Consider the following 27,190-nt stretch of genomic DNA (forward strand, 5'->3'; position numbering starts at 1 on the left):
TCAGAACCATCTGGCTATTGTTATGTCTTGACAACCCTTGCTGTCCAATATTACACAGCTCTAGCCAACGACAGTGATGTTATGAAAAAGTTCATAACCTGTCCTAATCCAAGAAGGGTTTTTGTATCTGCCATTCGTGAAATTTAGAAGTCAACTTTTCTGTGCAATCTCACATCTGTTGTATGTGAGAATGAGAAAGATCCCCATAACAATTTTGAATCGGTCATGCAAACGTCATTCAACTGCTTTGCAAAAAACCAGTTGAAACGCTTCAACAGCAAGACTAGTTCCAAGCTGCCCATGAGCCAAAAACATCAAAAGATCAGGAAACTTAACTCCAAGGGTTCCAGCAAATCTTAGTGATTTCTGGCTGTATCTGCTTTGTATGTTATTACACCTGCTCTGTATCTTCCCTCGATAAAAAATACCTTGGTGTTCAGCTAGTGATTTCTGGCTGTATCTGCTTTGTATGTTATTACACCTGCTCTGTATCTTCCCTCGATAAAAATACCTTGGTGTTCAGCTAGTGATTTCTTATTCTATCTGCTCTGTATCTTGCCTTGATTAAGTTGGTGATGTTTGGTATCTGCTGTGTCTCTACTAACCTGGATTAAAATATGTTTGTCATCAGCTAGTGATTTTCGGTTGTATATCTGCTCTGTAGCTTGTCTCGTTAAAAATACGTTTGTTTCCAGCTAGTGATTTTTTACTATATCTACTCTGTAGCTAGCCTTGATTAAAATACTGGAATCTGCTGTGTATCTGACCTGTATTAAAATGTTTGTCATCAACAAGTGACTTTTAGTTGTATCTGCTATGTACCTTGCCTTGGTTAAAAAATACGTTTGCTATCTGCTCTGTGATTTTTGGTTGTATCTGCTACGCACCTTGCCTTGATTAAAATACACATGCTTTCCGTTACTGATATTTAGTACATTCGTTTTCAGCTCTGTATGAGATAACCAGAATGTCTGCTAGGCAGTTTTGATTTTATCTGCTCTGTGTTTTTTGGTTATATTTGCTGTGCATCTTGCCTTGATTAAAATACACATGTTTTCAGTTACTTATATTTGGTACATTCGTTTTTAGCTCTGTATGAGATGACCAGAATGTCTGCTAGGCAGTTATTTGAGAACCAAGAAAATTCATGTCAGTCAGCAGTAGTGGGATATTCACAGCAATCGCCAACAGTGTTATCTACGATATCGATGCGTTCGAGGTGGCACTCCTATTGCACGCCTCTAAAACGAGAGATACATCCCGGTGTTTAGATATCCCTGCCGCCGCCAATCAAAATTTCACTGTGAACATCAGTCATAAAAAAATCTCCATATGTGACTCGGCAAAATACCACGGTGTCACCATTGATGCCAAACTGTCTTGGAAGCAGCATATTGAATGCACAATATCAAAACTAGTTCAGTGTGTGGGAATAATGACCTGTCTACAATCTTTGGTTTCTAGATCAATACTACGAACCACCTATTTCTCACTTTTTCACTCCCACCTGAAATATGGGATTGTCGTGTGGGGAAATGCATGCAAAACATTTTTGCACAGATTTTGAACCCTGCAAAATCGTGCGATACTGTTGATCTCCTCATATGTACCTTTACGTACCAAATATTCGCCTTACTACCGTAAGCATCGAATTTTGGGGGCTTCTTCGATATACGCCCCAGATCGAAACAGTGCTCCACATGACACCAACAAATGTTTCATATGAACACAATAAAATTTATAAACGTCAAAATAAATTGTTTTTTTGCCTTTGTTGTGGAAGGGGGATATTATGGTTGGAGGAGAGGGGGATATTAGGACGAGTTGACGAACTATATTGCTTCGAAGTATCAAAAGTTATACACAAATATTTTTCCAACAGATTGCCTCATGTGTTTGATGACTTTTTCATACCTGCTAAAAATTTCAACTCCCATTACACGATATCCTCATCAAAGGGAAATATCTACTTGCCCCCACCCAATAGCAACCTAACTAAGATATCTATCGACTACTTAGGACCTATCATCTGGAATGAATTACCACAAGATGTCCGTGAATTGCCCTAAAATAGATTCAAAAAAGACCTACTCAATCACCTCTTGTCATACTAATAACACTGTTGTCCTACCTTGCCTAGACATTGCTTCACTGATCATTTGCTACCATTGTTTACTTTTCTTTTCATTATTCTTTTTAAACCTTTACGGTCTTATCGATCGTTCCTATCTGATACCGAATACTGTGTATGCATTTTTTTTCTGTACCAGCATCGTTGCTGTCTGTTTTTTTAAAATTTATTTTGGTTGTATCAAAATAAAGACTCTCTCTCTCTCTCTCTATCTCTCTACTGAATTCAAATGACTATGCTAAAGTCAGTGACAATAGATTAGATTCTTATTGTTAGCAACTGGCAAGGCGCAAGTGCTCTAACAACAGATACTATATATATATTTAGTATGATGTAAATAACAGTGTGAAAGTGTCACCCTCAACAACCTTGATTTGAACAAATACGGCAAATTAAATCACAAGCTTATATTTAGACTATTTTTTTCACTTGAGCGATCACAAAAACAGCAATTTTTGAATGGCTACGACCATATCTTTGGTTCCATGTGACCCATTTTGAAATCAGAAAAAAGTGCTGAAAGTTAGCACACCAACTTTATGAAAATTTGAGATGTTGGGTTACATTTTGCCGTTTTTCTCGATCACTTGACTTGAAATGACCCCTTGGAGTTTTGTCTCATAGCGAAGTAATGACCTATTGACTATATTCAAAACACAGAAATAATTGTACCAAGAAAAAATCCATAGGACTAGAGAATTATAAAATCGCTTACTTGATGACTGAGATAATGATGCAGGGATGGCATCATCAACGTTGGAATGTGAATCTCTACCTCCTTCAGCCATGTTAATGTTCCATGAGATAAATATATAATGTAACAGAAAAGCTATATAGATCACTAACCTACAGAGGTTAGTAATCGGTAATCCATAGACAAACAGACTGCTCAAGCAAACAATATTTATTTAATCACAGCAGCTTACGCAGTATTTAGTTATGTTTTTGTATGGTATAATTGTAGAAGTCGTATTTCCCAAGGCTTACCGTAATTTTCCAAGTATAGTAGGCCTACGCCCCCATGTATAATACGCACCCCTAAAATAGCATGAAAATTCTGGGAAAAAGCCTGTACCCATGTGTAGTATGTACCGTACATTTCAGTACATGAATAGTTCCGATTTCGGGTCTAGTCTACTTTCTTATCCACACCATATTTACTACCTTATTATAACACCTATAGCAGTGGTTCCCAACCTTTTTTCCCCCACGAACCATTTCGAGGTTTTATGCAGTGCTCGCGTACCACCTACATCAGTTACGCGCGCTGCAGGCGGTCAAAAAACGTTTCCGTCACTCATGACGTCATAATGACGTATTTGACCTATTCTAGCCGTAATAGCAAATACTATTTAACTAGGCATTATCAGCCAGGGTTAATGGGATGCATGGAATTGTTTTTTCACCACCAATCGCCTACAGGGTTGGTTCGATTCTGTTCACAATAAGAGCAATTCTGTTCACAATAAGAGCAGTCTCATGTTCACAATAAGAGCAGTCATGTTCACAATAAGAGCAGTCTCATGTTCACAATAAGAGCAGTCGCCGCACCACCATATCCCCCGGACACGATGACCGAGTAACAACATAGTCCGAACACAACCCAGACATGATGACCGAACACCCCCAGACACGATGTCTGAGTGTCAACGCAGTTCGAACACACTCCTGACATGATGCCCGAACACCCCCAGACACGATGTCCGAGTGTCAACGCAGTCCGAACACACCCCAGACACGATGTCCGAACGCCCCCCCCCCAGACACACCCACAGACACGATGTCCGAGTGTCAACGCAGTCCGAACACACTCCTGACATGATGTCCGAGTGTCAACGCAGTCCGAACACACCCCAGACACGATGTCCGAACCCCGCCAGACACGCCCAGACACGATGTCCGAGTGTAGACGCAGTCCAAACACACCCCAGACACGATGTCCGACGCCCCTTCCCCCAGACATGTCTGGAGTGTGTCTGGGCGGCGGGGGGGGGGGGGCGTTCGGACATCGTGTCTGGGGTGTGTTCGGATGTCCGAACGCCCCTTCCCCCAGACATGTCTGGGGTTTGTCTGGGCGGGGGGGGGGGGCGTTCGGACATCGTGTCTGGGGTGTGTTCGGACTGCGTTGACACTCGGACATCGTGTCTGGGGGTGTTCGGACTGCGTTGACACTTGGACATCGTGTCTGGGGTCTGTTCGGACTGCGTTGACACTCGGACATCGTGTCTGGGGATGTTCGGACATCGTGTCAGGAATGTGTTCGGACTGCGTTGACGCTCGGACATCGTGTCTGGGGGTGTTCGGGCATCGTGTCAGGAGTGTGTTCGGACTGCGTTGACACTCGGACATCGTGTCTGTGGGTGTGTCTGGGGGGGGCGTTCGGACATCGTGTCTGGGGTGTGTTCGGACTGCGTTGACACTCGGACATCGTGTCTGGGGGTGTTCGGGCATCATGTCAGGACTAGGAGTGTGTTCGAGCTGCGTTGACACTCGGACATCGTGTCCGGGGATATGGTGGTGCTGCGACTGATGTTATTGTGAATGCAACTACTGCTCTTATTGTGAACATGAGACTGCTCTTATTGTGAACATGACTGCTCTTATTGTGAACATGAGACTGCTCTTATTGTGAACATGACTGCTCTTATTGTGAACATGAGACTGCTCTTATTGTGAACATGACTGCTCTTATTGTGAACATGAGACTGCTCTTATTGTGAACATGACTGCTCTTATTGTGAACATGAGACTGCTCTTATTGTGAACATGACTGCTCTTATTGTGAACATGAGACTGCTCTTATTGTGAACATGACTGCTCTTATTGTGAACATGAGACTGCTCTTATTGTGAACATGACTGCTCTTATTGTGAACATGAGACTGTTCTTATTGTGAACATGGCTGTTCTTCTTGTATGATCATGTCAGGGGTATCTTCGGACTGCATTGACCCTCTGGACATCATGTCTGGGGGTGTTTGGATATCATGACTGAGGTGTGTCCGCACTGCGTTGCCAATCGGAAATCGTGTTCGGACATCATGCCCCGGCCTGTGTTCAAAAATTAAGTCTAGGTTGTGTTCATAAAATCATGTTTGGGGTGTCTTCGGACTGCGTTGACACTCGGACATCGTGTCTGGGGGTGTTCGGGCATCATGCCAGGAGTGTGTTCGAACTACGTTGACACTCGGACATCGTGTCTGGGGGTGTTCGGACATAATGTCTGGGTTGTGTTCGGACTATATGTTGCCACTCTGACATCGTGTCCGGGGGATATGGTGATGCTGCGACTGATGTTATTGTGAATACAACGACTGCTCTTATTGTGAACATGGGACTGCTCTTATTGTGAACATGACTGCTCTTATTGTGAACATGAGACTGCTCTTATTGTGAACAGAATTGCTCTTATTGTGAACATAATCGAACCAACCCTCCTCCCAATCGCAAGAAGAACAACATAATGAAATAACAGCAAACGAAAAACGTCAATTGTTTTAATGCTGCGATGGCTGCATTTGCTTATTTTCCACTAGATCAGCGGTTCTCAAACATTTTTAGACACGTCTCCGTTTATGATAGTGGAAAATTTCTCGCCGCGCTTATCGTCATATCACAAAATGCAACCAGAATGCTAGCAATCCCAACGAATAACTTGAAGGCATGGAAGATTATGACAGCTGATAAGAGAATTCTCAAAGATGCTATTAGGACTAAACACAGAGTAGAAACAATGAATTGGATGTAAATCGCACGAAGCGCAGAAAAAATTTGCAGTTGGCCGCAGCTTTGCGCCATCCTTCAAATGCTTTCACGCCCCCCAGTTGGAGAACCACTGCACTAGTTGGTCGATGCGTGCGATTCGTTTGCTCACAGCGCATCGAAAGTCATGCATAAGCGCAACAAGTCGGTCATCAGAGATGAAAATCCTTGGTCGCCCTCCCACGTACAAGAGAAAATTAGCAGCTGGGGAGTGAGAAACTAGAGTCGAGTACGAGGAGGCCATGCTAAGCTTGGAGTTTATTGGAGAACAATCTTTGTGTTCAACCCCACCTTAACTAATAGCTCCCTTCGGTCGAAAAAAAAACAGAATCTACTCGTGTACCACCTGGAAGACCTTCGCGTACCACTAGTGGTACGCGTACCACAGGTTGGGAACCACTGACCTATAGGCACCAAACTTAACATACGTATTATGTACGATCTCATCCGACATCACACGGGCAACTCTAAACGGCGGAACGAGCGGACTGCGGAACTAGCGGAACTTGCGATACTAAACAGCGGACCGAGCGGAACTGCGGACCGAGCGGACCGTAGCAAAATAGCTCAATACTAAACGGCGGACCGCGGAACAGCGGAACATGTAATACTAAACGGCGGACCGAGCGGAACTGCGGACCGAGCGGACCATAACAAAATAGCTCAATACTAAACGGCGGACCGCGGAACAGCGGAACATGCGGAACTGCGGACCGAGCGGACCATAACAAAATAGCTCAATACTAAACGGCGGACGGAGCGGAACTGCGGACCGGCGGACTATCACAACATTTGCAATGTAAACGACGGACCGCGGATCAGGCGCATCTCGTAATTTTCTCAAGTGATCTTTTCCTGGACTTTGTTGAAGCTTATATTTTGTTGAAAATTTTGTCAAGTAATTTTATTTTGTCCAGTAATGTAATTCTTCTACGTCTAGTTATGAGTTACGACACAATTTTACTTTATTCCATGTCGTTTTGTACTTTATATGCTTTGTATTTCTAAAATATATTAACTTTTGTTGTAATCTGTTGACACCGGACCACAGTGTCAGTTCTATGATAGAACTTCTATTACCAATTTCATCATTTCAAAAGACTACAACACTGCGATACAATGAAAAGATATGAAGTTGTCAAATGGACTGGGATCAGTTGTAATCAGTTTACACCAGAATACACAGATCAAAGGTACTTCATCTGATGTGCCCGTGGGAAAATTAAGTCATTTTCAACTAAGACTGTGAGAACCATAGAAGAAGTTAACCAGCGTAGTATAGCCACTAGCCAGGTGACACCCATAATCTGACATATCTTCAAGCACTAATTTAATGAGCTGTTCGCAGTTTCATTTTACGTTCAGTTCACATGGCTTAATCTTAGAGACAAGCGGGAGAGATAGCGTAGTGGTAACGATAAGCGCCCACCAATCTGAAGGATCTGGTTCGATTCCCGTCGGAGGTTTATCTGTGCTCCTCTTCGCCCGCCGTTGACGTTCTTACGGCGACAAAAAAGAGCCTAGAAAAAGACCCGTCGAAAGACAGCACTCACAAGGAATGGGAAGAACTAGTAGAAGTGGCCGCGGCTTAAAAAATATCAACACCGAAAAGAACTGTGACACCGAGCACTCTAGGCCGAGCGAGGTGGATGTTACAGTAAAGGATCGCTACTGATGCGTTTGGTTCGACATCCTCCTATCTGTTCATGACATCGCATTGTGTCTTATCGCATTGTACATTGTGTGTAACTTGTTCAGATGAAAAATATAACCCAATGATAATATATTAAGCATATTCATCTTAGTCTGCTATGACATTGTTCAGTCAGTCCACGATATGCGTTTGTGTATTCTGTCGTCTGACCCGTCGTTTTAATTGAGAAATCCTTCTGGTATACGTATAGGAAGTTGTTATAATTAGGTTTTCCCTTACTAAAGTATCGTATTCGAGCAAAAAATTACTTTCTAGATGGCAGAAAGTAAACAGTTCGTATTTTAACTTTAAATTAATCGGTTCATTTGGATATAGTCCAGAAACGTAACCACTAGAAGAGTGAGCAGATGAAAACCTACTGGCATGTTCCAAAATAAAAAAAGTACTTTATTTATTTAGCTAGATATAGACTAAGAACACCATCACCGACGTGATGGAAACATCTATCGAAAAGAGAGCATCAGAGTTAGCTAGTTACTTTTCATTATAATTACTACTCAAGCAGAAACTTAGAAATTTCCCCTCGATCAGAGATAGTCGATATATACCAGGGGTTGCCAACCTGCATCCATAGAAGGAAATTTGTGCGGCCGTGGACACGTATTAATTCAATTAGTATGTGTAGGCGGCCGTCGACATGCAATTTGGATTTACGAATTGACTCCCGATTTCTTGAGATATTTTAATAAATCTTGAAATTTTCTTCGCGCTGCGCTCGATTCATGTGACTTCGATTTTCGATTTTAATATAGTAGCGCTCTTTGCAATCAGAACTCCACCTCACAGATGCGAACAGCAGAGTAAAATGATTGATGCGCCTCATATAGAAATACCAACTCGGAATCGTGAGATCCTCCCTATACCAACAGTCAAGAAATAACAGCATGCAAAAAAGTGACCAATAACAAATGCGAACAGCAGGGGAAAAGTGCGCCTCATATAGAAATACAAACTCGGAATCGTGTGCTCCTCCCCAGGTAGCACGCCTACTTGGGTACCACAAGGTATCAAGGTGAGATGAATTGTGGTAACCAGCTGGGGAAACCAAGCGGGAACCGTGCATTTTTGGCCCCATATTACAGAGGTATTTTCTGGGGGACCATGTGGGTAACCCACTTAGCTGGTAGCGAAGACAATATTACTGCAGTAGCAGTGACCGTGTTAGTGGGCCGAGAAGTCGACGTAGAGATGTGCTTGGCGATGTTAGGTAAACCCTACACGTTAGTTAACTAAACATTGTATACTGTACAGTACATACCTGGAACCTGCTACCTTCAATCACGCAAACCAATATATACGGTAATCTGAGTATATAATAACATTTACGGTGGGTGAGTGAGGCCGTCATCACTGTTTAAGTGTAATCGTTGAGTTATATTTTCAACTGAACAAGACACACACAATGTACAATAAGATAAGATACAAAGCGATGTAATGAACAGATAGGAGGATGCCGACCGACGCGCAGTTGCCGTCTTTTAGACTGACATCTACCTCGGCTTAGAGTGCCCGCCGTCACAGTTACTCTCGATGTTGATCATTTCCGAGGCCAGGGCTCTTGCTAGCGATTTCCATGACTTGTGAGTGCATTCTTTCGTCGAGTCATTCTCGGGTCTCATGTCGCAAAAAGAGGAGCCCGGACAAACCTCCGACGGGAGTCGAACCGAGGCCGCCCGATTCTTAGGCGCTTATCGTCACCAGTACCCGAATTCAATTCATATGGAGGTGGAATTCAATTTGGAAATGTCCCAGCGACCAGCATCGCAAATAAATAAATCGGAAACCGATTATAATATGACTTTACTATAATATAGCTGAACGAACCTTGCTGTAGGAAAATATTAAAAAAAGCATCTATTTCGGAAAACTACTCGGTCACATGTGGGAGCCGTATGAAAAGTTGACCATTCTTCATTGACGAAAATAACAAGTTGCAATTATTTGATCACAGAAATTTTACTCGCAAAATTAATCCTGAGTTAAAAATAATAGATACAGATAAGGGATAAAGGTAATGGGATCTACGCAAGAAAATTATAACGCACGCTGTGAGGAATTAAGTACTCAAGCAACGGAAATTTAAGTTCACTTCGTGTGACAATACGGTCAATTTTAAATAGTTCAAATCACATTGACGAAGTAAAGCAAGGAAGGGGGTTTAATGTTCGATGTTGGAGCAACCAACAGGGATAGCATAATAGCTAGAAAACTTTACTACATACTGAACCACCTTTATTAATCGATGAAATAAACCAAATAACATTGATGGAAAATAAAGTTGGTTCCTGTGTGGGTAATATATGGGAAATCTGAGCTCCTCTATAAGTGGATTTCTTATGTTTCAAGATGATTTGATATCAAAAACTCAACAAGTAAAACTCCCCCGAGTTCAAATTGATAGGTACAATTAGAAGAGACTTATTGCAATTTACCTGGGATTGGTATGGTATAACCACGCATCTTCATGGATGGAAATCCCGCCTGGGTACGAAGTGGGTTACATGTTACCAACCCATTCCGATTATCCATCCCATCTAACCACTTAAATTCCACCTGGATACCAAGTGGGCGTGCTAGCTGGGTCCCTATTCCGATAATCCTGATGGGAGGTCAAGAAATAACAGAATGCAAAAAAGTGACTAATAACAATTGGCCCAGCCGAAAATAGATCATCAACATCATTTATAACTTTCCCTAAATTTTCGAAAACACCCCTCCATCAACTCTACCTGTGAATCTGATCACATGGACCGAGAAAGGATAAATGTTTGATAGTAATATGTAAAACTACTAATATTAATAATGAAATTCATCAGTGAATCTGAAAAATATTTCGTGCTCCGCGTGACTATGAACGGGCGCATAACATTACCAGGACCACTCGCAGGCTACATGAGTAGTCGAAATGCGGCCGTGAATGGCATGGCCATCCCTGATATATAGGCCTACCACGTCTGTGTAGTGTTAGTAGAGTGCTGCATTTCAACCAGGACATCATGTCTTGGGGTATGTTTGGAGTGTGTTGGTACTGTGTTGCAACCTGGACATCATGTCTGGGGTATGTTTGTGGTGTGTTGGTACTGTGTTGCAGCCCGGACATCATGTCTGGGGAATGTTTGTGGTTTGTTCGTACTGTGTTGCAACCAGGACATCATGTCTGGGGTATGTTTGAGGTGTGTTCGTACTGCATTGCAACCTGGACATCAAGTTTGGGGTGTGTTGGTACTGTGTTGCCACACTTGAAGACACGCCATAGTTACCCTAGACAAGATGTCCTTATGTTCGGTATGCTCCTTATTGCTCAAAATGAATGGCCAGGGATATCTAAAATTCCCTAGAAAGGCACCCTTTGAGAAATTAGGAGTATTGCGGCATTTGCGAGTTGCGCCTGATCCGTGGTCCGCTGTTTACATTGTGGTCTTTGTAGTAGTCCGCTCGGTCCGCAGTTCCGCTCGGTCCGTCGTTTAGTATTGCAAGTTCCGCTAGTTCCGCGGTCCGCTCGTTCCGCCGTTTAGTATTGAGCTATTTTGTTATGGTCCGCTGGGTCCGCAGTTCCGCTCGGTCCGCCGTTTAGCATTGCAATTTCCGCTAGTTCCGCGGTCCGCTCGTTCCGCCGTTTAGTATTGAGCTATTTTGTTATGGTCCGCTCGGTCCGCTCGGTCCGCAATTCCGCCGTTTAGTATTACATGTTCCGCGGTCCGCCGTTTAGAGTTGCCCACATCACACCAAATATGACATCATCAACCCCCCTCCACCAGAAGTTATGACGTGATTGACGTCTCTAACACGACCCGCTCGCGCAACTGCTATCCCGCGACCAGTGTTGCCACCCTAGGTTCCCGGAAAAACACAAGATTATGTTGTGAAAAAACACTAGTTCGGCGAAAAAAACACTAGATTAGTAAATTGCAGGAAAAATTTGCCGTTGCCAAGTAATCATGATGACCAAAGGCAGAGGCACAAATCCATAGATAAGAAGTGTTCCACGCATGAATTCGATACATATGCATGATATACTGCATGTTTATTCAACGAAAATTAATGAAACAAATTGATATACTGCATAATTATCCAACGAAAATTGATAGAAAGAATTCAATAGCACAAAAAAATCAAATATGGTTGCTTTTGAATTGTACGGCGTCATTAAAATTATCGTTCGATTGTACACCATTCATCAAACATAAGTATCTTTCGTGTGGCATCTTGCCTACTACTACCGTACATATTCAACCAAACAATGGGGAGGGTGTCCATGTACAGTACACTGGTACTCCATTTCCACGAATGGAGTGGAATGTGGGGTAACCCTAAAAATAGGGACCGCGGAACTCGCGGAAATGGCCCCTAAAACCTGGAAACTGCGGAAAATGCGAGATACCTCGATTCCTAAAGCGCTGAAACAGAGGAAAACGCGGAACGCGGAACAGTCGGTCATTGACCTTCATAGATCACAAAGTAGCCACTAAAACGAGGAAACAGAGGAAAAGGCGGAACGCGGGACAGTAGGTCATTGACATTTGTAGATCTCATAGAGGATTTCTAAAGTCTAAAACGACGAAACTGCGGGACACCAATGTTAGAGTGAGGCGAAGTAGGACTCATAATTGGCAGAGATCTGTCGTAATAGTTGATGGCGCGTCTTCGTTTTACCATAGTGTACTATATGGTGTCGACACAAGCAAATCGCACGGTTCAATGAAATTGTATCACGTCACAGTTTCCATTTGGCTACAGGCAATTTGACGGTGATTTTTGACCGGCTTGCCGAGCATTAAATTTGATGAATCGGGTATCAATCGAAAGCTGACGCTGTACTGCTTGCGAAAATATAAATTTTATTCCACTCATGGCCCTGGAACCCCCACAATCAGCCCCAAATTATTCATTGTCGGGTAGATTGGCAGTGTGACGCAACAATGCTGTCTGGCGAAACGAGAGACTAGCTCAAGAGCAAGGATGCGGCCGAGCGGCGCGAGAGTGGGATCAGCTGACGTCGCGGCAATAGCAATGTGCAACCGCGCCACAGAGAAACGCTGCGCTGCTGATACTTTTTCTATGCGCTTCGGTACAAGCGAGCACACACCAGCCTTTCCTTGACTTGTAAGGGTAGAATTGGGTCCACAGAATGTATTAGGGCTCTACCAATTTTCGCGCAATATCCATCAGCTGATAGAGATATGTAGGCTACGTCTAAGTAGTCTACATTGGATATGTCAGATTATTATGATATCGATTGCCTTGGCCCGCTTGTTGCGTAGGGCTCCAAAGATGCGTGGCGCTGTTGATACTTTCTATAGGCGCTTCGCTAAAAGCGAGCACACACTAGCCTTTCCTTGACTTGTAAGGGTAGAACTGGGTCCACAGAATGTATTAGGGCCCTACCAATTTTTGCGCAATATCCTTCAGCTGATAGAGATATTTCAAGTAAGAAAAATATACTTTCAAGTAATAAGATTCACTCAAGACAGCAAATTTAGATAATGTAAATATATCATATTGTAGTAATACAACTACAGTGTTGAGTTTTCACTCTAGTCCCCATAAGCACCACGTCGGTGACCTTGACACCAAATTCCGAGAAGGCGAAAAAGTGCAAACTCTGTTGGGCCGAATGGACAATGGACATTCAGTTATTCACAGATGCGAAAAAATATTGCAAATCCTTTTTACGTAAGTTACATTAGGAATATAAATACAGGCTACAGAATGAATATAATTCAAATATCTGTGATACCACTGTATTACTTTTGACGCAAAAGGTCTACATTGGATATGTCAGATTAATATGATATCAATTGCCTTAGCCCGCTTGTTGCGTAGGGCTCCAGAGACACGTCACGCTGTTGATGGCGGGTGTCGATACTTTCTATAGTCGCTTTTATGGTTAAGTGTGAGCAAGGAGCATTGAGCATGAGCATACATTACAAGCTTTTCATTTATCCGTATGGGTAGGACTTGGTCCGCGAATGCATCAGGTAAAATGTTGATTATTGAATAAAGTTTAACAGCAGGAGTGTCGAATTAAACTGGTATCGTTGTCCGGATTCAATCCGTTTCTAGAAAGCTTGCGGGCCATACCTGCCAATTGATTCCAAAGTTACCACCAAATTCATACCTTTGTTTTTCACTGGAATATATCTGATATCACTATAAACGTTGACGTTGAAATTTGGTTTAGCATTTTTCAATCACCAAACAGTTTTTTTGAATGCCGTGGACCTTTTGCGTCAAAAGTAATACAGTGGTATCACAGATATTTGAATTATATTCATTCTGTAGCCTGTATTTATATTCCTAATGTAACTTACGTAAAAAGGATTTGCATTATTTTTTCGCATCTGTGAATAATTGAATGTCCATTGTCCATTCGGCCCAACAGAGTTTGCACTTTTTCGCCTCGGAATTTGGTGTCAAGGTCACCGACGTGGTGCTTATGGGGACTAGAGTGAAAACTCAACACTGTATTTGTATTACCACAATATGATACATTTACATTATCTAAATTTGCTGTCTTGAGTGAATCTTATTACTTGAAAGTATATTTTTCTAACTAAAAATATCTCTATCAGCTGAAGGATATTGCGCGAAAATTGGTAGGGCCCTAATACATTCTGTGGACCCAGTTCTACCCTTACAAGTCAAGGAAAGGCTGGTGTGTGTTCGCTTTTAGCGAAGCGCCTATAGAAAGTATCAACAGCGCCACGCATCTCTGGAGCCCTACGCAACAAGCGGGCTAAGGCAATCGATATCATAATAATCTGACATATCCAATGTAGACTACTTAGACGTAGCCTACATATCTCTATCAGCTGAAGGATATTGCGCGGAAATTGGTAGAGCCCTAATACATTCTGTGGACCCAGTTCTACCCTTACAAGTCAAGGAAAGGCTGGTGTGTGCTCGCTTGTACCGAAGCGCATAGAAAAAGTATCAGCAGCGCAGCGTTTCTCTGTGGCGCGGTTGCACATTGCTATTGCCGCGACGTCAGCTGATCCCACTCTCGCCGCTCGGCCGCATCCTTGCTCTTGAGCTAATCTCTCGTTTCGCCAGACAGCATTGTTACGTCACACTGCCAATCTACCCGACAATGAATAATTTGGGGCTGATTGTGGGGGTTCCAGGGCCATGAGTGTAATAAAATTTATATTTTCGCAAGCAGTACAGCGTCAGCTTTCGATTGATACCCGATTCATCAAATTTAATGCTCGGCAAGCCGGTCAAAAATCACCGTCAAATTGCCTGTAGCCAAATGGAAACTGTGACGTGATACAATTTCATTGAACCGTGCGATTTGCTTGTGTCGACACCATATAGGACACTATGGTTTTACGATACAAAAATTTATAAACGTCAAAGTAAATTGTTTTTTCCTTGGGAGAGACGGATTAGTGTTGGCGGAAGGGGTATATTAGGGTTACGTGAGGGAGATATTAGGGTTGAGGAGAGGGGAGATATTAGGGTTGGGGGAGAGGGGGATGTTAGGGTTAGGAGGGTTAGGATTAGGGTTAGGTTAGGGTTATGATTAGGGTTAGGTTAGGGTTAGGGGAGGTGGGATATCATGTCCCTAACCCTCTTCTCCAACCCTAATATCACCCCTCTCCCCAACCCTAACATCCCCCTCTCTCCAACCCTATATCCCGCCTCCCCTAACATCACCCTCTCCCTCAACCCTAATATTCACGTCCCCTAACCCTAATATCCCACCTCCCCTAACCCTAACCTAACCCTAATCATAACCCAAACCCACCCTAATATTTCCTTCCCCGGCCCTAATATTCCCCTGGCCCTAATCCCAACGCGAAAAAAACAATTCATTTTGACGTTTTTAAATTTTGACATGTTCATGGAAATCATTTATTGGTCTCATGGTGATCACTTCTGGATGTGTGGGGAATAACGAAGAAGTGCCGAATATTGCACACATTCTTTATTTGAGCAGTCTGCTTGTCTGTCCGTCTGTTGCAATCATTGAACACTATCGTTAATCATTAGCATGGCTGAAGAAGGTACATATGGACACTCCGAGGTTGATGATGCCATCCCTGCATCATCATTTTCTCGGTCATCAAGTAAGCGATTTTATAACTCTCTATTCCTGTTTTATCCTTGGTACAAGTGTACTGTAGTCAATAGGTCATTACTTTGTTATAAAATAAAACTCCAGAGCGGGCAACATATGGCCCGTGGGCCGCATCCGTCCAGTACCGGGATTTTGAGCGGCCCGCAGCCAGTTCGATGAAAATAAAGACTCTCTCTCTCTCTCTCTCTCTTTGTGTCTTACATGATAATATGGCCTGCGGTCACAGTCTGCCGCAATTTTCCAAATATCAGTGAACTCGGCCCTCGGTGACCTCAGACCTCAGTAAATTCGGCTCTTATAGAATTTTGTCATAAAATGTATTAACAACTATATTAATTTGAAATAATGAACTAATTATATTATCATCAAGTGATTTGACAATTATTGTACGGAGGTCAGGGCATGCGTAGATCACGCAGTCACTGCGTGTTTAGAGCACCAAAAGCTTTCATGTATTTTCGGCACTCATTCATATCTAATCGAAGACGCGGATTTTCAATACAATAAATGAGCTGAAAAATTCCCTTATAAATAATAAAAGTGTAAAACGGTTACTATCAGCTGTTTCACAGAAATAAATCCAACCCTAAGAAAACCTGGAAAACTATCAATAGCTTAATAAATCGTACTTCGGCCAAGGTACACTGCCAACAACCATTACAAACGAGCAGGGAGTACACTACAAAAAATAATTTTTAATTTTGGTCTCAAATTTAAGACATTGAGAAGATTTGCTCTCATTTTCAGCAGATGTAGTCTTACTGATGAAATGAAGTCTTAAAATCGAGACTGATTCGGCTTTTCAAGACCATATTTAATTGTCAAGACTATTCAGTCCTAAAATTAAGACTGGTTCAGCTTTATAAGACCATGTATTGAATTGTCAAAATTATTCTCTCTTAAAATTAAGACTGATCAAACTTTTTAAGATCATATTGAATTGTCAAGATTATTCGGTCTCAAAATTAAGACTGATTCAGCTTTATAAGACCATATTATTCAATTGTCAAGATTATTCGATCTTAAAATTAGGACTGATCAAACTTCTTATTACCACATGGAATTATCAAGATTATTCGGTCTTAAAACTGAGACCAATAAACACTTCTTAAAATACACATTGTGCTTATTGGGACAGTTTTTGATGCATCAATTTTTCTGGTCTTGTTTTTAAGACGAATTTTGCTAATTAGGAAACATCATGGTCCATGGTCTTACAAATCAGAATGGTAAACTGTCTGAGCCAGGAGCACAAGACGTAATTAGCTTTCTTTGACACATTTTGATCCATCAAAGGTCATTGCAAATACAATCTAGCGGTGGCTTGAGAGCGGAGAGCCAAAACGTATTTGGTGGTGCCATGTTTGTCCATTTCTCTATGGTCACATGTCACACTTCAAATAAGTCAAATACAGAATGCATTTGCGCCAGAACAAAAATTCAAAGTACCGTGCCTTGTCACTTTTCACTGACACAATGGTGGTGGGGTGTCGCACCCACCACAAATACTATTATATACTCAGATTAAACTATATATTGTTTTGAGGATTGTATATAAAGTGGTAAGTGGAATGTACAATGATAATGTTATGTAATAGGTATCTAATTAACTGCAAATCCAGGTATGTTAGGCATCCCTTCATGCATAACCTACTAACACTGACATGAATACCCCCAAAGCACTCCTAGTATTTTCATGTAATTTGTCTCTTGATTTTAAGCGACAACGGTCTTATTTTCAAGCAATTGCAGTCTTAATTTTGAGACGAAGAGTTCTTAAAATGACTTGTTATTAAAAAAAGTCTCATTTTCAAGCATTTTTGGTCTTAATTTTGAGACTAAGAATTCTTGTTAAGACCGATTAGTCTTCAAGACCGATTGCTCTTTAAGACATAAGACCAAAATTGTCTTATTATTTTTTGTAGTGTACCCACTTCTAATTCTCACGACATAGCCTTGTTATTCAATAAACAATTCTGTTCTATCGGTAATAACCTAGCCTCTGAAGTGCCGCCAAGCAATGATTCCCCTACAGCAACTATTTGCAGTGTTCCCAACTCAATAGTTCTCTCTCCGACTACAGAAGAGGAAATGATTATCTTAGCGTACTCACTCAAGAATGTCAAAGCTGAAGGATGTGATCGAATTCCTATTGAACTACTAAAATTGATTTTTCCTTTGGTCTCTAGAGACCTGGCCCATTTTTTAAACAGTTCTATTTCATTAGGGATATTTCCAGATGCACTGAAGGTCGCCAAGGTTGTCACTATTTTCAAGTCAGGTTATAAAAACAATGTCAACAACTACCGGCCCATATCTATCCTACCATCCTTGTCATGAATTTTTGAAAAGCTACTACATCGACGACTTACCAACTTCCTCGATGCTCACTCTGTCATACTAGACAACCAGTTTGGCTTCTGACAAAATCTTGACACAAATCAAGCAATCCTTGCCCTTACTTCCAAAATTTATCAGAGACACAACTCTGGTATGATTTCATGTGTTATTTTTCTTGATATAAAAACAGCTTTCGACACTGTCAATCATTCAATTCTTATGAGTAAACTCTCGTGTTATGGTATCAGAGGTGTAGCGTTGGATTTGATTACAAGCTATCTTACCAATCATGTCAATATGTTTACAGTAAGGATCACCTACCTTCTGAAAAGGGTGACATATTGTGCGGTGTACCACATGGCTCCGTTTTAGGACCCCTATTATTCGTCTTTATATCAATGATGTTGCTGCACGTATCTCACAGACCTCAGTCCTATTTGCTGACAATACTTGTGTACTTATATCTGCTACAGACTTGACCTCTCTACAAAACAAAGCTAATTCTGAGATTTGTAAGATGACTGCTTGGATGAAAACCAACCTTTAATCCAATTAAAACTCGGGTACTGGTCTTCAATTGTAAAGCTACCTCAGCTTTTTCACTAGTGTATCTGATGTCATTATTGCACCCTCAACCCATACATGATATCTGGGAATTATCATTGACTCCAATCTTAAATAGAAGACCCACATTTTCAATCTATGTAAAAAGTTATCAGCTACGGCCGGAATGCTAGCGAGACTGAGACATTCTCTCCCTAGACAGACCTTGAGAACCGTTTATTTCTTATTATTTCACCCTTATCTGCATTATGGATTATGAGTATGGGGGAAGGCCAATCAGACGGATTTAAACAGAATCTGTGTCATCCAAAATCAAGCCATAAGATATATATGTGGCATAGATTCCAGGTCATCTGCTACTCCTGGTTATTTAGCTCTCAGGATACTTAAGCTACCCGATTTTGTATAATTATGAAATAGCCAACCTGATGCATAAATTTACAAACGGAAATATCTCCCCTTACTTTAATAGCTTGTTTGAGCAATCTTCCACTGTCCATGGGTATTCTACTAGATCAGTAGTTCCCAACCTTTTTCCACCCACGTACCTTTTTGAGGTTTTATGCAGTGCTCGCGTACCACCTATAAAGTTACTCGCGTTTCCACCACTTATGACGTCATAATCACGTATTTGACCTATGCGAGGTGTAATAACACACTCTATTGAACTACAGGCCAGGGATGTCAAATATACGTCCCGCCAGGCGATTTTATCCGGCCCGCATAGCAATTCTTAGGACATTGAAAAAAGATTATATCATCCATCACATCCACAGTAATAAACCAAATTACAACGTCCGCGTTGACAGTTAAATATCTTGTATTCATCGCAACACATACGCAGGGCTAACGCCAGATTATGACTGAAGCAGGGGTGGCCAACCTTTTTGCCATTCACGGCCGCATTTCGACCACTCCTGTAACCTACGTCCGCATTCCGGGGCATAGTCGTAATGAACGAGCTGCTGGACGCCAAATACCCAGGTTAAAGTGTTTATGTCAATTTCTGGTGAACGCCGGACTAATGTATTTAATGATAGGCTTACTATGTGCAGTGTGCACCAAAATCGCGAGTGGTCACTGGTAATGTTAAGGAAGGAAGATCGCATAACCAATGAATTTCGTCATTTATATTAGTAGTATTTACATATTACCCTCAAACATTTATCCTTTCTCATCCCGTGTGATCAGATTCACTGGCATAAAGTTGATGTGAGGGTGTTTACGAAAATTTAAAGCAAGTTATAAATTATGATTCATCTTCGGGTGGGTCAATTGGTATTAGTCACTTTGTAGCATGCTGCTATTTCTTGACCTCCCATCAGGATTTTTAGTATAGTGACGAGCACACGATTCCGAGCTGATATTTCCATGTAAGTCGCATCATTTTTGACTGATGTTCGCATCTGTATCGTGGGGCTCTGATTGCAAAGGGTGCTACTATTTTAAAATCGAAAAATGTAATCGCGTTGAATCGCGAGCAGCCCAAAGAAAATTTCAAGATTAATTAAAATCTTTCAAGAAATGGGAGTCAATTCGTGAATTCGAGTTGCAAGTCGACTGCCGCCAACACATACTAATTGCGTGTCTACGGCCTCACAAATTCCCTCTTACGGCCGCAGGTTGGCCACCCCTGGACTGAAGCAAAGGGAACACTTAAATATGTTTACTTGTATCGCCGGTAATGCCATTGTTTTAGCGGTTCTTAACCTGAACTAATAACTCCCTTCAATCGAAAAAAAGACAGAATCGACTCGCGTGCCACCTGGAAGACCTTCGCGTACCACTAGTGGTACGCGTACCACAGGTTGGGAACCACTGTACTAGATCATCGGAATCTGGTCATCTTTGTGTTCATCGCAACTCCAGACTGGCCTAACAGTCCGTTGAATATATGGGCCCAAATATTTGGAATGACGTTCCCGACAGTATCAAAGAGCTACCTCAGCATGAATTTAAAACTCAATACCTGAATTACCTATTTTCGAATTATAATAAGATATGAGAGTATGTACCTGTTAACTTATAAATTATACATCTATTTATTGATTTCATATTGCTTTACCTAGTATGTTGCCATGGCTACTATCTTTGTTATACATTTGCGATTATTATTTTCTTCTATTTGTGATTATTATTTTCTATGTTGCAGACTGTCCACTGTTATATTTATTTGGATGAGTGCACTTGATTACTTCACTGCCATGGAGGAGACGAGTAACAAGGCCTTTATAGGCCATATCGTCACCTCCAGTCAACTTTTTATGTTTGACGAAGCAATAAATGTCTGTCTGTCTGTTTGTCTACTGGTACCCAATTTCTATATAGAGCCTATTATGCTGTTATTTTCAGGAAAAGTCATTTCGAGGCTGTTTATTAGGGTTGTTCAGATTTGGGCATTTTTTTGGAAACTAATTTTGCGTAGTTCCAAATGATAGTTTAGTACATAAAAACACCTCTATAAGAGATTTTGGTCATTTACATCGCGATCTTCCTTGCGCGCAAAGCCCCCAAAGATCCATGGGCCAATTCTCCTTACTGCCGACGATTCACCACTACCGGTTCGTAACTTTTGTGAAGTTTGCGGTAGAAAACGGCTGAGTTGAGGTTGTAAATATCAGGTTGAATTGGCTTTTTGACGATTAACCATACCTACAGTCCAATACATGCCAAATGTGTCCCACCTTCAGGTATTTGGTACAGGTGGCCGGGTTGTATGTATGAACGAATACCGGCATTTTCATCTGGTTTTTACTTCGTAAATGTTAATGAAAGACATATTGTATATAAATGTAATGTCACCTTAATAGCAGCTCCAATTCACCTACTCTACATCAGGTTTTTAAGCATTTGATAGTCTGCAAGAAAGATGCCCCCCCCGACCACAAAAACTCAGGGCTGCCCTGTTCAAGACGTTGTCATAGCGAGTACGGCCAGAATACCTAGGTACAAGCTCATGATACTAGGCTTCTTCTCAAAATATCATGACAGTTAAGCCATGGCGCCAAAATGGGGGACCTGATCCTCAACTACCAATGTCATTCTGTCAGAAAACGTCCACGTGTTCCTACGGAAACAGAAACAATAATCTCAACACATATTAGTCATCGTCGTCACCCACTATGGCAGTGGTTCCCAACCTTTTTCATCTCGTGCCTCCCTTGGCCGAAATTTGAGCCAAAATTCCCCCCTTAGGAGAAATCTGCCCGATGATTAAAAAAGGTCATTTTTTACCACGCAATCATCTGTTGACCGAAGAATAAGACCGGAGGTACGGAGTGTCTGTTTCTAGCAGGGCTGTAACAACACTTTGTAGACCTCCAAAAACAATGGTCTTGGTCCCAATCAAACAAATTCTGGAAGGCTTGACTCAACAGACCCCCATACTTCCATTTGTGTTTTCGGCTTATCATGCACCAATCGCTAATATAGCTGCTGTGAAAAATCAGTATGCATAAATTTGCTGGTCTCGCGATTTTTTTTCTCAAGTGTGCGTATGCATTTGGCCAATAATATTGGTATTTTCATATATAGCAGGATTGACCACACTCGAGTCGGACTCGAGTCAGCATTTTCTGATGACTCGACTTGACTCGAGTCATTTTCTCAAAATAGGGAAACGACTCGACTCGACTAGAGACAATCTGTGTATTGACTCGACTTGGAGTCATTGTACATGACTCGAACCAAGCCATATGACTCGTGACTATAAGACGGCCAAGACCGACATTTCATTGTAATTTCGAAGAACAGTAAAGTGGGCTTCCTATTGGAATTTCGTCTATTGGTCCTGGTACTTGAGAATGCGACAATAAACTGCTTAAAGTGACGAAAATTAGTATATTATAAATCAAAATCATTCAATATCACCAAACAGAGTTATAAAGAGTGAGTTTAACAAGACTTTAACTGGAAACTGAGCAGTCAACACAAGGAATTGGACTCGGACTCGAGTCATAATACCATAACTCGGACTCGACCCTATGCTCGGTGACTTGGACCGTCGGACTTGACTCAATGGTGAATTGAAAATGACTCGACTTGACTCGAGTCAAAACTATGAAAGTGAAATTGACTTGTGACTCGGAGCCTCGTGACTTGGTTACAGCCCTGATATATACCCTGATATATCACATACTCGTGATCAGATTTCCTGCTTGAGCTCATTGAAATTTAGGACACTCATTCGGTTTCGGCAACATTGCACCAAGTTTAACATGCATTTTTTCGATCGAGTAGCTGTTCACTAAAAATAAAGCAAGGCTAGCGATCTCTTTGACTTGAATCGATGACGTTGGAATATTTTGTCACTTTATGAAAATGTGGACATTAAAATATAAGATAAATACTTTCATTAGAGGCCTTGTTGTGATAGATTCGGCACGACATTTGCTCGCTTAGAATATATTTGATTGAGAGGCCGTCGCTGGCCTACAAAATTGTCTTGCGAACTGCAGCACATCTGAGCTAGTTAAAAAAAAGCAAGGGCGAACTTGTATGGGAGAAAGAGATTTCAAATAGCATTTGAACATACTTTCAGTAAAAACAAACAGCTATAAGGAGCATACGCTCTGATATAACTGGTTGCCAACATGACAGTTCGGACATGAACATTTTGGGAAATCCGTTACAATTCTAAAGTGGAATTCCTCCCTAAAAATTGCAAAATTCCCCCCAAGGGAGGAATTCCTCCCCGGTTGGGAACCACTGCACTATGGTATGTTTTTACAACTGAGTTCACATAAAAAAACAAATATCTAACACAGACTATGTTTCTGAAACTTGATGAATTTATTGTAAGGAAATTTGCATTATCAAACTTGAAAAGCAGAATTAGGCAAACACAAATCCGGACATAGTAGGCCGACCATTTACATGACTTGAGACAATTGTGAAAGATGAAACGGAAGTTATTATCATGAAGAACAGGTTGAGAATTAGTTCGGCATAAAAACAAAAAATGGATAACGACAGGCTCTAGTCTCAGACGCCCTTAAGGATTTCAGTGTGGATTCATTGAAGCTGTGATACTTCTGACGGTGTTGCTCAACAACTTGCAGCAGACTTTACTTTTGATGTTCATCATCTGTGCTGATCGAAGCAAAGTCTTCGTGAGTTTAACTCCTCGTTCAGCAGCGTCATTGACGACTTTGACATTACTTACAAAATCGCTCATTTCATTGTATGATTCATATTGAGGCCATTGCTTCACAGGCTGATTCAACCATTCTCCAGAACACTCAAATTAGTTGAACAAATGCCATGACTGAGGGCCCACTAAATCAGTCAAAGTGGTGTTCCCCTCTATAGTCCTTTCTGATGAGAGAATGGGTGGCATGTGTCGATAAGAATGCGGTTTTTCAACTTTCAGTAGGCGGCTTGCAATGCTTTTTCTGGTATCGTAACTTTATTTTTCTGAGAATAGGGCATAAAGCACAGTTTCTTCCACAGTGTACCATGGATGCTTTTTCAACTTATTGAGAGCAGATTCAGCAGCATCTTTATTGGTAGTTGTGTAACCGCGTATCTCCTGAATGAACCGCAAGTCGTTTCCCGGCGCGTCACGGCCAATGCTGCAGTCCAGCAAAGCAGGAACATAGAATGAGCTTAGAAACAAGTTCATGCGCTCCAGTAGAGTAACGAAACTTGACTAGTATTGCATCTGATCAGCCCACATGAACATATTCTGAGAATATAGAATAGTCCCCATCCATATGGTATGTGGTGCATTTGCTTAATAGGCATTATTCTTGCCGCCATATTCCATATTTTGACAACCTCCTCAACGGTTTGAAGAAGACAATCCTATTTTGGTAGTTTTAGGACATTCCTCTTTCAGATACAGCAAATACTGTAGAACCTGGCGTAGAGTAGGTAGCTTGGAGTGAATAATACACTCAGATGAATATCCGACCAAATAATGAGCAGATTTCGATCTTGTTATTGGTGGGTCCAGCACAACCTTTCAGACAACGTTTCAAACATTCTTCTTCAACCAAGTTCTAGTCTACCATCAAATTAGATAATTCGGTATCTTACAGTAACACTAAAATTGAGGCAAATATTATTGTCATAACATATTACATACCTTTCAGTAACATTTACTAGCTTAACACCAGCTGAAAATATCTGCGCATCTGTTCTCGACTAACAACACGATTGTGCTTCTTCAGTATACGATTCATAACAAACGCGCAACCAATACATGTTTCCCATGAACACGATAGACTGGTTGTTTTTGGTAGAACGAAGATACATCTGGCATTTATAGGACTGAATTTCAGTACAGTTATAGAAATGGAGATAATTGCCATCCCTACACAGCCGTTTTGAACTGATAACTTCACAAAAGCTGCGAACCAGTGACACGGTCAACACTACAGAAAAAGATATGACGTCAACACTCTGGTGAATCGTCAGTAGTAAGGAGAATCGACCCGTGGGTCTTTGGGGGCTTTGCGCGCAAGGAAGATCGCGATGAAGATGACTAGAATCGCTTGTTAAGGTGTTTTTATGTACTAAACTATCAGTTGGAACTACGCAAAACAAGTTTCCAAAAAAATGCCCAAATCTGAACAACCCTACTGTTTATCACTAGCCTACATTTAGTATTTGCACAAGACGGTTGACGGTTGCATGATAATTGACCTAATTTTGAACAAAAATTTGAGGAGGTCCGTGACGGTATAAATGGGGTCTGCGAAGACAAAAAGATTGAGAACCACGGTATAGGCTAATATATCATCAGTATTGTTGTTGACAATGCGTTCAAATTCAAAGTAACAAAACTTTTAGGATATGCGGCATTGGCTGATGGGAAACATATCAATCAATCGTTCATAGGCAGCAAGGTAAATGTTATATGTGGCGACCACATTGCGCAGCAGCACAATATCGTTATTGTCGGGCAGTTGGCTCCAAATCAAGGTGAGATATCAATCATATATCACTTTTTAGTGAGAGTATTCTATAACAGTCGTTCTTAACATTTCTTTTCCGGGTCCATCAATAGATATTTTCATAAGATGCCCCTATATCCAGAAGATGTTAAAGTTGGTCAGTCTCATATTCAGAAAGTATTTCATGGTTGAATTGTTTTTAATGAGTACTCGACTAGTACACGACATAAAATTTGTACTAGTTCCTATTCCTAACCAGTATGCTATATCAACTTTGAACTTTCGTGTTGTGGCTCAAATCCATTGTGTTCAAGCGGCCCTGTGGATATAAAGCTGTATCACCCTGTGGATATAAAGCTGTATCAGCTGTATCACCCTGTGGATATAAAGCTGTATCAGCTGAGCTGTATCACCCTGTGGATATAAAGCTCTATCAGCTGTAACACGGTTCTATCAGCTGAATCACTCTACCTGTATGGAATCGGTGTCTTGTGTTCAAACAATTCTTGATTTTTTTATTATTATTTTTTTAAATACTTCAACTTTGAGAATCATCGCTGCTCCTGTATTATAGACAAACCGAGATTCACCCAGGCATCACTCTGTAATTAGTATCAGGTCTATACCATGTCTGGGATGCGCGAAATAGTCTAGTAGGCTGCCACACATTCAGTGAGTAAGCTCTTCCCGCCTACACGCGCGAAGAAAGAGTAATTTCTATATTTCATGATGAGTCGGTCAATATATGATCGGGAATTGCATATAGATTGCTATGAATTTTTTTTAACGTCTCTATGCTCACGTAATCTACCGGTAGAGCTGAATGAGGTGTGTTTGAAAAGGTAGTACCCCTCGAATAATAATTGATTAAACATCTGCGGGTGTGTATACCCGTTGGCAGGAACGAATCAGCACTTCGTCAGGATCCCCAAAAAACCGTGAATCTTGGGCTACTATAGGGTGATAAACTAGGCTTACCATATTTTGGAAATCTAAAAAGAGGACACTTTTTCAGAAATTTGAGACTTGCAAAATTGGAGAAGAATTCTAAAAAATCGGTGCATTTTTCCCACTTTGTGATCAGTTGACCAAAAAAAAAAGGTCAACCTTTCGCTTATAGCTCAAATCACCATTTTTCGCTCCGAAATACCCGCCGGAGCGTCACTTCTGTGCTAATTCACAGCATAGCCTATCACTCGCATTTTGCTCTATATGTGACCTAAATTTTCAAAAAAGAGGACAAAATCTCAAAAAAGAGGAGAAAGGGCATCCTCCGAGGACACTTTCAAAAAAGTAAAAAAATAGTACAAATCCTCTTAAAAGAGGACGTGTTGTAACCCTATGATAAACTGTCCCCATCACCTTGTTCGCTTTTGCCACGAAATTATTGTTGTACCGTTTAGTGAGCCAGCGTTAAGCGCAAAAAATTTCTAAAATTCATGATAAAATCGGCCTATAAGATCGGGATACAGCTGATACAGCTTTATATCCACAGGGTGATACAGCTGATACAGCTTTATATCCATAGGGTGATACAGCTGAGACAGCTTTATATCCACAGCGGGTGATACAGCTGATACAGCTTTATATCCACAGGGTGATACAGCTGATACAGCTTTATATCCACAGGTTGATACAGCTTTATATCCACAGGGTGATACAGCTGATATAGCTGGTACAGCTGATACAGCTGGTACA

The 27,190-nt window shown here is 41.3% G+C and overlaps 1 protein-coding gene and 1 long non-coding RNA gene across 2 annotated transcripts in view; both read right to left on the reverse strand.

Moving 5' to 3' along the window:
- LOC145439514 (cornifelin homolog A-like) overlaps positions 1–27,190 on the reverse strand; it is a 428,374-nt gene that overhangs the window by 378,705 nt on the left and 22,479 nt on the right. The gene's annotated exons all lie outside the window — the stretch shown is intronic.
- LOC145439492 (uncharacterized) lies at positions 278–838 on the reverse strand. The gene is made up of 2 exons (XR_013915241.1): positions 482–838; positions 278–397 (listed from the first exon to the last, which is right to left on the reverse strand). It is a non-coding gene; the product is annotated as an uncharacterized LOC145439492 (long non-coding RNA).

The sequence above is a fragment of the Botryllus schlosseri genome, chromosome 5, assembly GCF_051294905.1.
Source record: "Botryllus schlosseri isolate E-star chromosome 5, Bs_hap1, whole genome shotgun sequence".
Classification (NCBI taxonomy): Eukaryota; Metazoa; Chordata; class Ascidiacea; order Stolidobranchia; family Styelidae; genus Botryllus; species Botryllus schlosseri.